Here is a 17,853-nt window from a genome sequence, read left to right as displayed (position 1 = left end):
CTAAAAGCTTAGTTGACAAGACTTTTTATTCTCCTGAATTTGTAGTACATATTCACCATGTGACCTTGGGAAATGCATGTCATATTCTACCAGCCTCAGTTTCCCCCTCTGAATGCCAAGGGGCTGACCAGAGCGGCAAGTTTTCAGCCTTGTCAGGTGGACCCCAGCGATTCAGTGAAAGAGGCTAAAGGTGCCTGGGTGGTGTTGCAGAGCTGGGGGGTGGGGAGATTACAGGGAATCTGTGGGGGATCAGTTCCTGGCCCCACGTTGGTCTCCAGCTGAGTAGCTACCCTTGAATCTGCCAGAATTCTAGACTTCTGCATGAGATTTTGTTTGGAAAGAGGATTCTGCTGCCTAAAACTGTGAAAAATCATGATCTTGCCTAGCCCTGACACTGTGTGAGCCTGTTGCCTTCCTGCACTGGAGGGTGTATCCTTGGCAGTGCGTCCCTGCTGCTTGCCCCAGTCAATTTTAATGCCTAAGTGCTTGGCAGGAACATGGGTAGTGCCAGGACCTCTGTAATGCACTTGGCAATGAGCTGATGCTCTTTAGTGGTAGTTGTGATGCCTCTCAGAAATCTAACTTTACTGAAGTGGTTTTGATGGGCCAAAGGCTTGGGGGCTCCTCAGTGACCTTGATGATGAATTACATCTGGGATCCAGTGAGTGGAACAGACAGGTTCTTTAGCTGAGGAACAAAGCCCAGACCTGTTCTTCATCACCTAGCACCAGCTGGGATCCCTTGTTGCCAGGCTGGCAGCTGTGAGGGATCAATTGGCCACCAGGAAGACTTCCCAGCTGGGACTGTTCTGAAGATCTGTGCCAGAGAAACTACGTCTGTGAGTCACTGCTCAGGGGAAAACCCAGCTGCTCAGCTTAGCCCCAGCCCCAGTGGCCTCAGGGAAGGACGAGAAGGCAGAGTGAGAATAAAAGATAGGCTGTTTTGCTTTTCTCAGTTTCCATAGCAGGTTACCGTATTTGCAGTTCTTCATTTCATGAGGGAAGTTGAGAGTGGGACTGGAATCAAAAGAGGTACTCAGATGGTGAAGCCCATAGCTGTTGGGTGTGGAGGTTTTGGCTAAGCCACCAGAGATACTTCTCTGACCCTCTGGATCCTTACTTTGATGCATCACCCTTTTTTTTTTTTTTTTCTGATCCACAGGAGGCTAAAGCCAGGTTCATAGTCTGGCACATGGCATTTTCTGGACAGTGAGAATCAGGAAATGGGGGTGAATCTTAGAGTCTGATGAATCATGGGAAAATCTCTCAATATTGAGACAGAGATACTGGAAGGAGGATGACATTTGTTTTACAACAAGAGGGATTCTTGGTGTCATGGCTGTCTTCTCGGAAGGGAAGATTGGTCAGGGGCCTGAAAGTCATAGGTGTTAAAGGGCTGACCCTGAAACAGTCCCTGCAAGGATAGGGGTGGACCATCAGGACCATGATGGGAAAGTGCTGGTGTTTAGGATGTCACTTCCCACAAAGTGGCAATCACTGCAGAGGCCAAGAAGCCTTCCACTGGGTTTGGGGGGTCAGTATCTCTTCAATTAAACTAAGGCAAATTCTTAGCTGCCATGAAGGCCGGGTGACTTTGGGTTCTAGTCTCAGATGAGTCCTAGTGGGCCAGAAGCCTGCCTTGCTCTGCTTGACACAGACCAGACATGATGGGTAGGACTTAGTTCCACAGTGGATGTGGGGAGTCCTGTGAGCAGGTGGGAGTGTGTCTGGAGCGCCTAGAATCATGGGGCCTGCATGGTAAAGGTCCTGCAACCAAGCCAAAATGGGGATGCTTGTGGGGCTGGGGATGTTTCGCCTAGAAAAGGGCACAGGAGGCTAGTGTTTTTGGAATTGCTGTTGCTCCAGATGACAGAACTGAGGCCAATAGATGGAGATAACAGGAAGAAAAATTGTGACTCACCAGAGATAAAGCTAGCTGATATTTTAAGACAGTAAAGTCTAGTGGTTGAGATCTTGGACTCTAGAGTAGAGTCACAATGGGCACCACCCTGAATCCTGCTCACAGATGTGAGTCTGCAACCCACTTGGTGTTGGCCTGCCCTGCCCTGGGATTTAAAAACTTTCATCAGTCATCAGCACAAATTGGGAGATTATGCTTACAAATCTATATGGATAGCCTCTTTTTAAAAATCTGAGGATCTGATCACCCAAGTTCCTACTCTCTCAAGTAACAATAAATGGGACGTGGGTGGCAGCTGCCTCTTCTGAATAAAGCAATTGCACTGTGGTTTTTCACAAGTGCTACTTCCTCCACCTTTTTTACATTTGCACAGTTTCACTGATTCCCAGGTGTCTGCAGGTATTGTAGTTTGCAACCCTGTTCTAGTTAAGAACCCAGGGTTTGTATCCTGGCTTTGCCAATTTTAAGTTATTGTGACCTTAAAGAAAGGAGTCAATTTCTCTAAGCCACAGTTTCCTTATCTGAATATGAGAATAATAATAATACTTACCATGAGTTAAAGAACTCCTGGAAAATGGCTGGCAAGGAGTGAAGCACACCATGAGCACTCACCAACTCTTAGCTGGTGAAATGCTGTCCAACAGTGGAGGAGGTAGCCTTGGGAGCTCTGTCGCCAATGCTGGGCCTGCAGAGGGGCTGCATGACCTGGCAGTAGCCAGGACTACAGAGAAGGGACAGCCACCAAGAACTCTGAAATAAGTGGGCCATGTAGCAGTACTCCTTGGGCCCTTCCCAATGACCAAGTCAAAGGTGTTGGTGTAGAGCTTCTCTTGATGCTCATTAAAATCAAATTTGAGGCCAGGTGTGGTAGCTCACGCCTGTAATCCCAGCATTTTGGGAGACCAAGGCAGGCAGATTGCTTGAGCCCAGGAGTTTGAGACCAGCTTATGCAACATGGCAAAACCCTGTCTCCACAAAAAAAAAAAAAAAAAAAAAAAAAAAACCAAAACAACAACAACAAAAAACTCCAAAATTAGCCGGTCATGGTGGTCCATGCCTGTATTCCCAGCTTCTTGGGAGGCTGAGGTGGGAGGATTACCTGAGCCCAGGGAGGTCGAGACTGCAGTGAACCGTGATTGCACCTCTGCACTCCAGTGTGGGCAACAGAGGGAGACCCTGTCTCAAAAATAAGTAAAATAAAATAAAAATAAAATAAAATTAGATTTGATCTGGAAAGAAATTTTGTAGAAAAGAATGTGTCACCTGTAGTAACCTATATCCACTTGGGAGGCTGCAGTGTGCTCAGAGTGAGTTGGAGTTCCAGCCCCAGCTGATGGTGGGTGGGAGCATTCCCCTGCCCCTTCCTGCTCTGCTGCAGGGCTCCTTGGAGCTCACTGGCAGCATGTCCTCCCTTGGTAGCTGGATAGGCCCTTCAGTAGGCTCTGCAGGCTGAGCAGCCATGGGAGACAGCTAAACCCATACCCATACTTTGGCTCTGTGACAGAGTGGTCCAGCACTTCAGGACCTGCCTGGGTCCTGGGTCTGCCCCTGGGTGGGGCCTGGGTGGTATGGGTTCCCTTCGGGTAGTCTGGACTCAGCCTGATGAGACAGCCTTTGGGGCTGGTTTCCACTGGCCCCTGAGAAGCCCTCTGCTGGAGCGGCATGGAGTGACTGAGAGAGTCAGTTCTGTGTCTTAAGCCGTCATGTATTTTCTGGTTCTGGAAGCAGAATCTGCTTTATGTGCTTGAGATGCTGAGCCAAGGGCAGACACATCCTTATTCTCAGAGAGCCACTACAGGAGAGGAAGCAGGGGTCTACTGGCCGTGAGCACAGCAGTACATGCCGCATGTCTGCCAGATAGGCTGGGAAAAAGCTTGGGGGAGAGGGAGGGCTCACCAGGCCTGGAGGCTGCAGGAAGCCAGCCTCCTGGCCTCTGAGGATGGTGCTATGACACCAGTGCTGAGGACTGGTGGGTGCAGTGGGGTGAGTTGAATGAGCTGGGAATTCATGCTCTGAATCTATTTCCCCTGCTGCTTCTCCACTCCTCTATTCTCCCTCCCCTCTCCTCTTCGGTATTCTCTGTAGCCTTGATACTTAAAATATCATCACAGCCAGTGAGCAGCTGTCAATGACCGGTCGGTCCCCTTGCCTCAGCACTAGGTGGTGCTTGTATCTCCCTTCTGGCTGGCTGAGGAAGCTGGGCAGCAGGAGGCAGATGCTGGTCCAGAGCCCCTCTTCTTGCAGAATCATTAGGCAAAGCTCCCGGCAGCCTGACTTATGCAGATGTCAGAGCTCAGGCTTTGTTTCTTGTGCTTGAGCTAATTGGCATCTTTGGAGAAGGTTTTCAGCCTCTGGCCTGTGGGCACCTGTCCCTGAGGGGTGGCCCATCATTCAGCCTTGGTCTTTGCATTAGGCCTGTATAGCTACCGAGTTTTCACCCCCAGCCATGTCTGATGGCCTTTGGCTGGAATCTGGGATGGTAGAAAGCTGTTGAGACAGTTGAGTCTAAATTAAATATTAGATCTGGGTGGGTTTCATGTATTCCATAGCATAAGTTTGTTGGGATATTTATTTGCTCTTCTCCTGGTTCTCGCAATTTAATAATTGAGTAAAATCCGTTTTGACATTCAGCACTGATTTGCTTACATTCTGCTGAAGTGCACCTGCTCTGTGAGAGAGTGGGTGTTTGTCAGGAGGCTGGGAGAAGTGGGGGCAGACAACAGAAGCTTCAAATGAGAGACATGGCTTGGGCACTGACTTTATATGTGAAAATGTGATTCAGCCTTAAACTTGTGGGTCGCTTGCTAGATGACAAGCGCTAGATCAGACTCCAGTGGGAGAGTAAAATCATGGAAGATGCTGTCTTCTTTCAGGAAGCTTGTGTTGGGGAAACAACAGCAAACACAACAACACCAGCTAAAGAGCAGAGTGCAAAGACAGGTGGCTCTCCCCTATTCCACTGCACATACACTCACAATCAGATACACATATGTACACATTTGGTCAAACCTGTGAAGACCAAACCAGGCTCTGGGTTTTGGGACTGGGGTCATCAAGACCTACAAGTAAAATCTCCTTTTTTCAAATCTGCATTTCCTTGTAGCAAAGTGGTGGGAGCACAGGCCCTAGAGCCAGAAGGCCTGCCTGAGAATCTGGCTCCCTCCATACTAGCTGTTTATGCTTAGACATGCCACTTAAACTGTCTGTGCTTCAGTTTCCTCATCTGTAAAATGGGAATTTCAGTGTCTATTTCACAAGTTTGCTGAGAGGTTTAAAGAAGTTAAAACATGTATGTGCTTCAGAGTCTGGCACATGGGCAGTGCTCAGTAGCTATGACTATTGTTCCAAAGATCTGACCACTTTTCACTGCTTGCAGAAGTAAACGGTAGACGTTCAGACCATAAGGGAAAAACAGAGGCCCATTTTTAAGATGAGAAAGTGGGACAAATAATAGAATATCTGCCTGGTTTCAGGAGAGGAGAGGGTCCTGGAAACTTAGTGCTTCTTACACAGCCCCAACTGAATTCAATTCATCAAAAGTATAATGAGGATCTGCTGTGCACAAGATATGTAAGTGTTGTGGGGAAACAGGTGCTTCAAGTATGGAGCCCATCCTCTACCTCAGGAGGTGGAACAGACAGATAAAAACAAAGAGTAGAACATGACAAATATCACAAACACTCAGGAAGACCCTAAGTTGTGAGAAGGGAGGAAAGCCCTCTTGAGTTTTGGAGAGGAAGGTATCAGGGACAGCATACATCAGAACAGGAAGGCAGAAAACTTGGCATATATCTGAGAACAGGACAGAGTCTATTTTGGTTGGAGCAAGCTTGGGTGAGAAAGGGTGTTGGGCTATCAATGGAAAGTGTGGGATGCAAAGGCAGGGTGAGTTGGCACTTCATCGACAGATAATGGAAGGTCACTGAAGGCTTTCTGAGCAGGAGTAGAATCTTTTTATATTTTAAAATTAGTAGACTATAATAAGTGAGGAAGATGGAGGGATGAAAGATGACAACTTTTGTTCATTTGTTTGTTTGTTTTGCCTGGGTGACTATCTGAATGATGGTATCTGCTAGAGACAGGGAAGTCAGAAGAAAGGGCCAAATCACTGGAGAAAGAAAATGCTTTGCTTGGACATTCTGGATGGGAAGTTCCAGTGAGTCATCCTGGTGGCAATGACTGGCAGATTGTTGGAAATGGAGGAGCTAAAGTGAGAGAGGCTAAGAATAGAGATATGGATTTGGGAGTTAGTGGCAAATAGAGTTAAACTACAGGAATGTATATGATGGCCTGAGAAGAAATTATAGGAGAAGTAAGAAGGACTAAGGGCTGAGCCTGGGAGACAGGACATGGAGGGGAAATGCAGCTGAGAGGAGCCTTGAAGAAGACTGAAGAGGAATAATTGCTACTGAGGAGAAGCAAGGCAGTTCAGTGTGATGGATGCCAAAAGATGGAGAAGTCAAAGAGGTAAGACCCAAGGAAAGGCTACTTTTGGTCTGCCGGTGACCTGGAAGAGACATCTGCATAGAGTTCTGGGATGGGCAGAGTGAGAGAGCATGGTAGAGCAAAGGGTTGTGGGAAGACCTGAGAGGCTTTGTAGAATTAAGGGAAGAGATGAGATACCAAGTGCATTCAGTCCTGCCTATCTTCCTAATGCATGAATTAAGATCAGAAAAGAGAACTAGAGAAAGAGGCTGGATGGCTGCCAGAAGCCAGAATATTAAGAAATTGGGCCAGGCGAGATGGCTCACGCCTGTAATCCCAGCACTTTGGGAGGCCGAGGCGGGCGGATCACAAACTCACGAGTTGGAGACCAGCCTGGCTAACATGGTGAAACTCTGTCTCTACTAAAAATACAAAAATTAGCTGGGCATGGTGGTGGGCTCCTGTAATCCCAGCTACTCACGAGGCTGAGGCAGGAGAATCATTTGAACCTGGGAGGTGGAGGTTGGAGTGAGCCGAGATTGTGCCATTGCATTCCAGCCTGGGTGACAGGGCGAGATACTGTCTCAAAAAAAAAAAAAAAAAAAAAAAAAGAAAGAAAAAAGAAAAAAAGAAACTGGTATTAGTAGCAGAAATGCAGAGTGTGAGAGGGTGTATATAAATGGATCAGTAAGAAAACAAAGATTGAGTTTGTTTATAAAATAGAATTGCCTGATTATGAACCAAATACGAGTCAGTTAAAATACGTCAATATAAAACATTTATTCTTAAGGAAAACAATTTAGACAATATCAAATATATTTAAAATGTTGGGTAGGCAATGGTTATGAAGGAGGAGAAGCACGCACTTCTCCAACTGCACCATCACTAGCCACACGACTTCCTGTGAGTTATGACCCCTCTGCTTCACATTCTCATCTGTATAATGGGGATAGTAACACTTTTCAAGGTTTTTGCATTGTTGTAAGGACTGAGTGAGCTATTGAGGAATCTGAATGCAAAGGAGTTATTATCTCAGTGCCTTGTGCATTGTGAGTAGGTGCTGAGTGAGTATTAACTATCATCACTATTAGCTTTTCTTGGCTGTCGGTAGTGCAGTCTTGGAGGGAACAGTTTGGCATTCTGGGCCTTGAGGTATAGCTGGATGGATGCTCAAATACTTGCATTGAGTGGATAAATGCAACTGAAGTAGAAGTGAAAGATCGTGTGTGACTAAACAAAAGAGAAAAGGGAAGAGAAATGAGAGGTTTAGTGCATTTGTGAGTGTGTGTGTGTGTGTGTGTGTGTAGGGAGAGAAGATGGTAATAATGCTAGGAGAAAGGCCGCATTTCATGACTGGCAGAAATGGGTTCCATGGTACCACTGCATGGTCGACTTAAATACAGGAAACCCTGCAACTTGTGGTTTCACAATTCTCAGTTGTGAACATTGGTGCTCTTTATCAAACCCTTCAGTCAAAACTGCAAATATACAGTCCAGAACCACAGATTTCTTTAATTTTGACTTTGTAGCTAAGTCATCCTAATCAGGGACTCTCTATCCTACCCACACCCAAACTCAGTAAACCCAAAGAATACTGAGAATATCAGATCAAAATATTTGGTGTACAGTTCGAATTCATGTTCTGTCTTCTCCAAGTCTCAATTTTCTTCTCTGTGATGATCGCCTAATGTCTACCTTTTTGAATGTCTATGGAGATGTGTTTAAGTACTTGGTAACCTGGAATGTGCTACACAGAGGTTATCTTTTTTTCTGAGATGGAGTCTCGCTCTGTCACCCAGGCTGGAGTGCAATGGCACTATGTTGGCTCACTGCAACCTCCACCTCCCGGGTTCAAGCGATTCTCCTGCCTCAGCCTCCCAAGTAGCTGGGATTATAGGCACCCACCATCATGCCTGGCTAATTTTTGCATTTTTGTAGGGATGGGGTTTCACCATGACTGAGCTGGTCTTAAACTCCTGACCTCAGGTGATTCACTTGCCTTGGCCTCCCAAAGTGTTGGGATTACAGGTGTGAGCCACGGTGCCCGGCCAGAGGTTATCTTTTTATACTAGTTTTCTTTAATATTTTATTTTGGATTTGTTCTATGTGAATTCATCTGAAGTTGATTTGAACCTGTTTACATTGTAATCTGTAACACATTCTGGGCAATAAACTTCATATGCTGACTACTTAGCTCCTTTCATTCATTTTAAATTTACTTCCCAAGTGTTCAGCTTCAGGGAATGCTCTTCAGGAACAACATTCCTGGATCTGGTGATCAAGTGGATCACCAGAACCTCACCCAGAACCTTTGCTCTCATTTTTCATTTTCTCCCAGTCAGAGGAGGCCCTGACTCTGCCCAGTGAAGCCACTCTGTCTCTGGCGATGCCCATCCCATCAGCCATGATGTGAGTCTTCTTGAGCTCTGCCCTGTGCATGAGGTTTGTCCAGCTGGGGGAGGGAGCTAGAGTCAACACTGTATCCCAGATGTAGGCAATATGGTTGCTGCTCTGGCACAGTAATCTGTGGGTTCTATGGGACATTTTAAAATCCCAGCCTGCTTTCTCTTTAACTAGCTTCTCTTCCTATCCCTTTAAAGCTTTAAAAATTATCCCAAATGTCTGCTAGTAGCCTCCACACAATCCAATATATTTGATGCATTACAAAGTCCTTAAACATGACTCCTGGATGATCTTTTCTTTATCTACCCTCCATTAACAGAAATGACGTAGAACTGCTTATGTGTATTTACATGGATCTCTCTCACCTCCTCACTCACCTCCCACCCCACCTCACCCCCCACCCCCAAATACTGAAGTGTTAATGGGGATAGTGTATTGTTTAAGCTGTCACAATGTGTGATCAAGACAGACTGAAAGTCCTCTAAACCTTCAATAGTAATTCCATTCTCAAGGAGAGATGCAAAATTCTTGCATGCAGGAGATATTAGTTGCTCTGTTTCAGTCTGAATTGTGCACAGAGTTTCCTGGGCTACTGTAAGGTGGAGTAATCCCAGATTGCCGGGGCTGTTCCATGCATCCCATGGGATAATATGATCAGTAACCTGTAAAGTGCTGAATTAAGGTTATCCTTTTATCCTAGTTTCCTTTAATAATATATTTTGAATTTGTAACATGTGAATTAATCTAATGTCTTGTAAATGGGTGGAGTTCTGGTGTGTCCTGATCCTTCTCGATCTGCCTGGACTCAATCAACATCCAGGAGTGAGGAGTGGGATGAAGAATGGAGATTCTAGAACCAATACCTAAAAATATTTATGGAGGTGGGGGCAGGGAGGGAGTTCTTGGGAAGCTACCAGGAGGATTCTTGGTTCCATATTCATTTATCCATAAATCATTTGTTAGGGGCTGTGTTGTTTGGTGGCCTCTGTGGCTGAGCCATGAGGTAAAGCTGATGACAAAGATTTCACTCTGCCAGTCTTCTTACTCTCTGAAGAAAGGCATCCCCTCTTCCCTTGGGAGGCCCACCCTCTGCCTCTCAGCTCATCACTCAGTTTGAAACTAGGCTGTCTGAGCTGTCTCATTCCGTTTGTGATCATGTGCCATTCTGACTTCCTCTATTTCCTCTTCTTTATTTACTATTCTGTAGTCTTCCCCACGCTTTCAAAACTGAAGGAATGGTTGAGTTGCCATGGCAACCCTCTGCCCCAACCTCTTTTTCCTTTCTCAACAATTTTTCTACATTTTAATAAAATTACTATTTATAGCGCACAAAGCTGCATTCCCCTCCACTGCAGCTCTGCAAGGGAGGTTTTCTGTCTGACCAGAATACTAATGACTAAAACATGGCTTTCCAGTGAGGAAGTGAGGAAGCCCTCCAGAGCAATCACTTTGGGAGACATATGTGTTCTTTAGGATATTGTTTAAGCATGTATGCAGGGCTTGGCCTGCATATATGAAGAACCTCAGTTGACAGGGCTGAAACCCCATCCTTGTAAAATATACCATATAAATGTTGAATATGGCATTCCCAGCACTTTGGGAGACTGAGGCGGGTGGATCACTTGAGGTCAGGAGTTCAAGACCAGCCTGGGCAACATGCTGAAACCCTGTCTCTACTAAAAATACAAAAAAATTTAGCTGGGCGCAGTGGCGCGTCCCTGTAATCCCAGCTACTTGGGAGGTGGAGGCAGGAGAATTGCTTGAGCCTGGGAGGCGGAGATTGCAGTGAATTGAGATTGCACCATTGCACTCCAGCCTGGGTGATAGAGTAAGAGCCTGGGTGACAGAGCAAGACTCTGTCTCAAAACAAAAAAACAAAAAAACAAACAAACAAACATAGAACTGATCTTTTAGGGTTGTTTTAAGGATCCAATAAATTAATATAGGCAAGGACTTAAAAGAGCATCTGTTGTCATTTGTTATAGGCATTTGAATTATTATTTTAGTAGCTTATTAACATCCATGAAGACTATTCCAAATGTGAGATTTTACCAAGGTTTTATAGCTGTTGAGGGATAGGCCCGGTGGAGGGTTAGGAGGGGTTATTTTGTATGGAATGAAACATTTAGACTATATTGAAGAGTAGAATGAAGGAGTAGCTTTTAAATTCTTAGTGTTCAATAATGAAAATATTCATTCTTTATCATGTTTTGGGACTTTATAAAAACAAATTTTGTATAGGAGCAAGGCAGATTATTTTAGCTTAATTTGAACTTATATTGTTTATTCATTCAAAGGGCTCACAGGTGGAAAATCTCTGAGTGAGGTTACACAGTAATGATCTGGTAGTAGCACTACTTAAACTTTCATGTGCATATAAATCACCTGGGAAGTTTATTACAATTCAGATTCTAATTCAGTGAGTTTGGGGTGGAACCTGAGATTCTACATTTCTATCAAGCTCTTAGATGCTGCTGCTGCTGCTGGTCCCTGAGGACCATTGAGTAGCAAGGTTTAAGGTTTTTGGCGCCAGCTCTTCCTAAAGACACTTTTTAAACAAAGGTGTGGGTTGAGTGGAAGGGGCTCTCCAATTTCTTAGTTATTACCCAATTGGAATTACCCAATATTAATAGAACTGGGCCCTCATGAGGGAATGAGGTTAAGAATCACCAGTGGAAGCCAGAAGACTTCTCTTTTTCTGAGATTTTAACAAGACAAATCAGGGAAGACTACATACTTTTTTTATTTTTATTTTTATTATTTTGGCCAGAAAGCTCAGAGGTGCCTGACTGCATTGTATTCAGGCTCTTCTCTTGCTTTATAAGTCAAATGTGATTACTCACTTAATTTTGTTCTTGAAGCATTTTTAGAACCCAGTAAAACTCATCATTTTCCTGAATGAGAGTTAAGGCTTTTTTTTTTTTTTGGTGGTGATTTATTCAGAATATTTTGAAGACATGATTGTTGGACTAAGATCCAAGTGAAACTGAGCCAAAAGAAGACATAATTATTAAAACATTAACTTGAAATTTTAACTCCTGTTTGAAAGCATTGCTTTCCTATCTAAATGTCTGTCAATATCTTGTTTAAGTCTTTTTTTTTTAAACAAAGCAAAACAAAACCTTTGACATGTTTTTAAGAACTAACAATAATGGTGATATACAACAGCTGCAGTCTCACTTCCGAATGGAGGAATTAAAGGCTCATGTTAGAAGATGAGAGGTTTAGCTACTTTATAGGATTAATCAGCCAGTGACTCACAATTACGAGTCATGTGATTTAAAAATCTCAGTGACTGTGAGTTTCTCTTTGGAGGACTGGGCAAACTGTGAAGAAATATGTGAAATTAGAGAAAGAAATGTGAAGTAGACTTCCTCTTTAAATTCTAGATTAGCCATGACTCAAAGAGCATGGTAGGACATCTGTATATGCTCATTTTATTAGAAAGGCCATCACAATTGGATTTAGACTTCTATCCATGTAATCCATCTTCTTTTTGCAGGCAGGATTATCTCTAGCCTAGTACAGAAAAATTGTCATTTCTATTAGATTATTAAGCAAGGTCTGTATCATCTCTCAAAAAGACCCATGGATCAAGATATGTTGACATTAGTGGAGGCTGAAGCCTTTGCAGATGCCAATTCAATCAACCAGTAACAACTCAGATGGGAGATGGGAGAGTGCGGCTAAGATGGACAAGAATACACTTTCAAAATGCAAAGCTTTTCTGTAGCATTAGGGGTCATGGAGATGTTAAAAGACTTTTCAAATAGCAACCACACAATAGGATTCCAGATTAAAGGCTCCTTAGTTGACAGATAACCAGTGGGAAAAGATGAAATGAGAATTATCTGAGAATGGCTATCATAACCTGTCCTTAAAACAGAAGAGCTTTGTTCCTTTTAAGCTCGTGGGAGCCTGTTGTAGTAGCAGCCTTATAATTTGTCACTGAATAAATCACCAACACCAAGTTACATTAATTATATCTTACTCTTTAGCTCCCTAAATTTCTCCTTAATAGACCTAAAGGAACTGTGATGAATAAGGATTGAGACCATTTGCAACCTTTGGAGTTAGTGGTTTGCTTTCCAATAACTGACATTTTTATCTATTAATGCAGTTAGGAAAATTCATGTTTTCAGTTTTCATAAGAATTTTGCCTAGAATTATCAGCAACTAAAATCTTACTCTAAGTTAGTCAATTGTTCTTGATGATTATAATGACCTAAAGTTTGATGCCCACAGCCTTGTGTAGGTTAATTTCCAGTAGATTCCATAAGAATGAGAGAATGTGTGTATGTTTTTGAACTGGAAGACATTCTGACTGGGATCTACAGAGATATAAATAGGCAAATACAGTACAGTTTAAACACAGGAGTTCTTATCTGAGTGGAATACTTCAAAGGGTTGGAGATTGAAGTAGCCCTCTGATGAAGTCTAGAAACTACTGGAAATGTTTAAATACTGTGGTTTAAAATTACACTTGAGATAAAATCTGACTTCCTGTTTCTAAGTCAGAAAGCTTACAATAAGGACCTTGAAGTTTCCTGGAATAATAAACAACACTTCTAAAACGGCAACTGGATGAGGTAAGTGTGGTTGACTAGAAAGCACAGATTAATTTTCTCAACACTACTCATGTTTCAAAATTAAGAGGGAAAATTTCCAAGAGAGAGACATATTTGAGGTCATGTTGAACCCAAAATAGTTTTAAGTGCTGCAACAGTTTGAAACGTTTTTAAAGGTTTTCCACTGCTAAGACAATTAGCTAGTTTCCTCAGATTGCATTTGTTTTACCAATCTAGTGTTGAGAGCCTCTTAACAGTGGTATATCAATGTGCAACATTTCTTGCAACTTATAAAAGATAAGTAGACTGGCACTGGCAACAAGGAGCTAGAAACCCTTCCCCGTCTCATTGGCCTCGCTTAGTCCTTCCTACTTAGTCATCAAGCCTAAATCCCTCTCTTATTTCCTGAAGGCCCCTGAGCTAAGTTAATTTTATCTTCCTTCTTTCTCATAGTTCCCTGAGCCTACCTGGTATAGAACTTGTCACTGTTCCATAATCATAGGTGTCCTCATTTCCCACTATTTCTATGAGATATTTGAGGATAGAAGTTACATTTTCTCAGTGTCTTATTTATCCAACAAACGTTTATTGAGCATCTGCTATATACCAGGCACTGTGAATACAAAGATTACAAGGACACAGAGTCAGCTCTCAAGTTACTCACAGTTTTATAAAAGAAACAAAAGAGTAGACGGTTATATTTTGTGTCAAGTTCTTTGATGGAGGGCTCTTGATATAAAATATCAGATAGATACTTAACTGAAATCTTCCTGGAGAAAACATAAGTCTTGGAAGATAAGTAGCTATCATCCAACTGAGTAGAAGAACAATGTGGGTGAGTGAAGTGGGGAAGAAAAATAAAGTTGTGAAGATATTTCTGGGCAGAGAGATCAGCAAATGTGAAGGTATATGGGAGGGCATACTGTGTATAAGGGATTCACAGTAATTCAGGGTGACTGGAGCAGGGAGGACATACTGGAGAGTGATAATTGATGAAATTAGAAAGGTAGACAGAAGCTGGACCGTAAAGGTCCTTGGATGTCATACTAAAAGGTTTGGGCTTTATTGTAAAAGGATAAAGGAGGAGTCATTGAAGTATTTTAGCTGTGAGAGTTATTAGCATATTTGTGACTCAGAGATCACTTCGTCTGCAGTATGAAAAATTCACAAGACTACTCTAGTAACATAGGCAAGAAATCATAAGATACAAAAATAATTCAGAGGTGAAGAAGGCAGCTAAAGTTGCATCAAGAATTTAATAGCTGTGAAGAGTGAGGGAGAATTTTGAGATTAGTTGGTCCCCAGATTTCCAAACAGTAGCATTAAGGAGAGGTGGTTTGATTACCCAAGACAAGAAATACAGTTGGGATGACATTGCTGAGTGTGGGAAATGAGTTGTTCTGTCTTGAACATGTTGGGTTTGAGGTATCATGAATAGTTTCGAGACCATCCAAAAGGATATTTATGGCAAAGAGATTGGTACACAAAAGATAAGTTGTCTGTGTGGGTCAGAAGACTCCATCAAGCTGGCTAATGCAATCATGGCTTGTTGGAGGGTTTAGAAGAATCTCATAGAACCCAGTGACGGGGAGTAGAGTTGGGCCTCCCATGTGTTGGAAAATAGTCTGTAGCTACTTTCGATCTTTCACTGGGGCAGTGTGATTGTTTTGCTTTGTGTTTCATTCTTCTCCTTGCTTCTCTGCTAGGCTTAGTTACTACTTCACCAGAATATAAATTACATGGACTTAGGGTTGTTATGATGCTGACTTTGGCTCAACTTGCTAAAACTTCGTAGCTCTTCACCTTATTGTTTCTACTTCTAACTCTTCAAGTTTCAATCGAAATTCCAAGGAGAGAGAATCACCTGGCCCAGTTGAGTTAGGTGACCACCTGTGGACAGAGAATGGGCTGACGTGGGTTTTAGGATTGTCCCTTCTAGACTGTGGATTGGCAGGTTCAAAGGTAAACAGGGCAGAAATTACTGGCTGAGAAGGTGACTGGTACCTGGAATATGGTAAGACTAGCACTCAGGTTGTAGCTCTGGGCTGGAGATAAAAATTTGTGGAAGTAGTTAAAACTAGGATATTGGATGAAATTACCTAGGGAAAGTGTTGACTCAGAAAAAGTGAGGCTTGAGATCAGAATCTTGGGGAGCAGCAGTTTTTAAAAAGTGATAAGACAAAGACAAGTCAGTGAAGGTGACTGAGAGAAAATGTCACAAAAGCCAAGAAGGAAGGAGGGATCAACAGTGTCAAATTGTACAGAGTTGGGGAGGTTGACAATTGATGTATGAGAAAGAAACTAGTATTAAGGAAATGTTCAGTGTAGAAGTGGAGACCAAAGCCAGATTACAGAGGAATAACACTGTAGCCGAAAGTCAAATAAATGAGGGGTCAGGAAGTAGAGACAACTTCTTATTAAGAAGTTTGGCTTTGAGTGGGAGGGGGCAAATAGAGCTAACAATGGTCAAGGAAACATATTCACCGATCATAGATTCTGAGGTGGGGACATACTGAGGATAAGGAAAAGGCAGACGTTATTTAATACAGTCAAGTTCTGCAGGAGGTTGAACAGGATGGTCTGGGGCTCCAGAGACTGGGAAAACTTTTCCACTGAAGTGAGAAGGAGAAATTGCATATAAGAAATACTCTAATATTTTTGAAAGAATAAATGAATAGACGAAGGGAATGATGGTTGACTCAGTTTGAAGAGCCTGGAGTTTTATTTATCTTGGTGTCTCACTTTAAGGTAAGGGGATTGGATCTTGAGGCTTGCTGAGGCAGGACTAGGCTCGCCAATGTGAACATAGTGTAAGACAAATACAACGGCAAGGGCTTTCTTCTGCTCTTTAAGATTTTCTGATAATAATGCTCTCAGTTTCTTCACTTCTTAGGGAAGTCAGAATTTGAGATAAGAGGGGTGTTGGCGGGGTGGAAATGTGGCTATACAAAAAGAACTGTGGATGAGGAGGCAGAAAACCTTGTATTCTAGTCACTTTCTGACATTTACTGACCACATGACCTTAGGTAAATTGCATAACTGTGCATCCAGTTTCTTCTTTTATAAAAAGCATGTGATACTACCTTCTCTGCCTATTTCAGAGAATATATATACTTTATATATTTAAGTATATAGAGTTGCTTTGAACTATATATACATAAAATATTGTAAATATTAGAAAGCACAGTACAGATGTAATGCCCCATTAATGTATATTCCAGACATTCTGAGAATGTGGGTTGCCTCTGAGGGGTGCCCTGTAGAGCTGTCTAATCTTGTCTAACTATACATACATGTATGGCATGCCCATGGAGTTCTGTTTGCTAGGTTTTTTCTTGGCTATTACACATGCTGAGAGCTTGGCCTGATAGTGCAGAGATTCCTACCGGCATGGAAAGTGCCTGCAGGGAGCAGCATATTAAAATCACAAATTCAATACTTTCTCGAGACTAGGACATACAAAGTTAAAATAGCCTTATAAATTGCCTCCAGGAATAAAGGCAAAAATTAACTCTACCTCAAAAATTTTCATCCACATTTATGAATGTCACTTTCCTCTCTCTTATTTCCGTCTCTATTGCCACAAATTAAGACAAAACGCAAACCTTTTCCTCTGCAGAATTCCTCAGCTTCTCTATAGAGGTAAATGAAAACTAGACTTAAGATATATTTATCATTGATTATTCCAGATTCCAGATTCCTATCAGGCCCTCTGACTAACTTACATCATGCTGTCTCTGATTACTTTTAGATTCAGGTTATATGGAAACAACTGTCTGTTTTCATGGCTGGCATAATGGGTATAAACTAGTAATACCTGGCATCTACATTGTAAAGATTAATGAATAGTGCCTATGCATCCATTTGTGTTCTTCACCTTCATTTAGAAGCATTTATTACGCCAAATCAGACCAGGCATGGGTGAGGGACTGTGCCGCATTTATTCATTTCCTTGTCAATTGTGTGTTTTGAAATCAGATTTCTATTTGTTCCTTCTCTTGTGGCTCCATTTCCAAAAAAATTACTTCACTGACCTTCCATTTTAAGACAGTATTGTCCCTGGAATTTTAGCTCCTGATTTGGCTTTTCTAATTCAATGATATAGTCTCCTCCTCTATGACTCAAGTTACCAGATATCACCGAATGTAAAAAGGATTTTTTCAAACAAAATAACCAATTTGATTGTGATTAATGAAACCTATAAACAGTAGATCTAAGAGAGAGAAAGTTACAAGATTGATAAGGGTTTTGGTACAAAGTACAGAAAAGTGAATGGACGATTGAGTGGGTCCTAACTCATAGGAGGTGTGCAGCAGTAATTGTGTACTAATTTGTCTCTGTTGAAATCCAGCAGAAAGGTGTGAATTCTTTTGGATAGAGGCATGGTTCAAAGAGGATATAGGTAATCCCTTGGAAACAACCTGCCATCTCTTAATTTACTCTGTGATTGTTTCCAAAAGACTTAAATATTTGGTCCCTTAAAATGAAATACTTTAGGCCTGGCATGGTGGCTCATGCCTGTAATCCCAGCACTTTG

At 42.5% G+C, this 17,853-nt stretch overlaps 1 long non-coding RNA gene across 1 annotated transcript in view; it reads left to right on the top strand.

Annotated features, from left to right (window-relative positions):
* Positions 1–1,139: 1,139 nt before the first annotated feature.
* LOC129014320 (uncharacterized) overlaps positions 1,140–17,853 on the top strand; it is a 57,184-nt gene continuing 40,470 nt past the window's right edge. Inside the window, exon 1 of the long non-coding RNA XR_008494198.2 lies at positions 1,140–6,387. This is a non-coding gene — a long non-coding RNA (uncharacterized LOC129014320). The remainder of the gene's footprint in view (positions 6,388–17,853) is intronic.

This window comes from Pongo pygmaeus, chromosome 1 (genome assembly GCF_028885625.2).
Source record: "Pongo pygmaeus isolate AG05252 chromosome 1, NHGRI_mPonPyg2-v2.0_pri, whole genome shotgun sequence".
Classification (NCBI taxonomy): Eukaryota; Metazoa; Chordata; class Mammalia; order Primates; family Hominidae; genus Pongo; species Pongo pygmaeus.
This window is presented reverse-complemented; position numbering and strand designations above follow the sequence as displayed.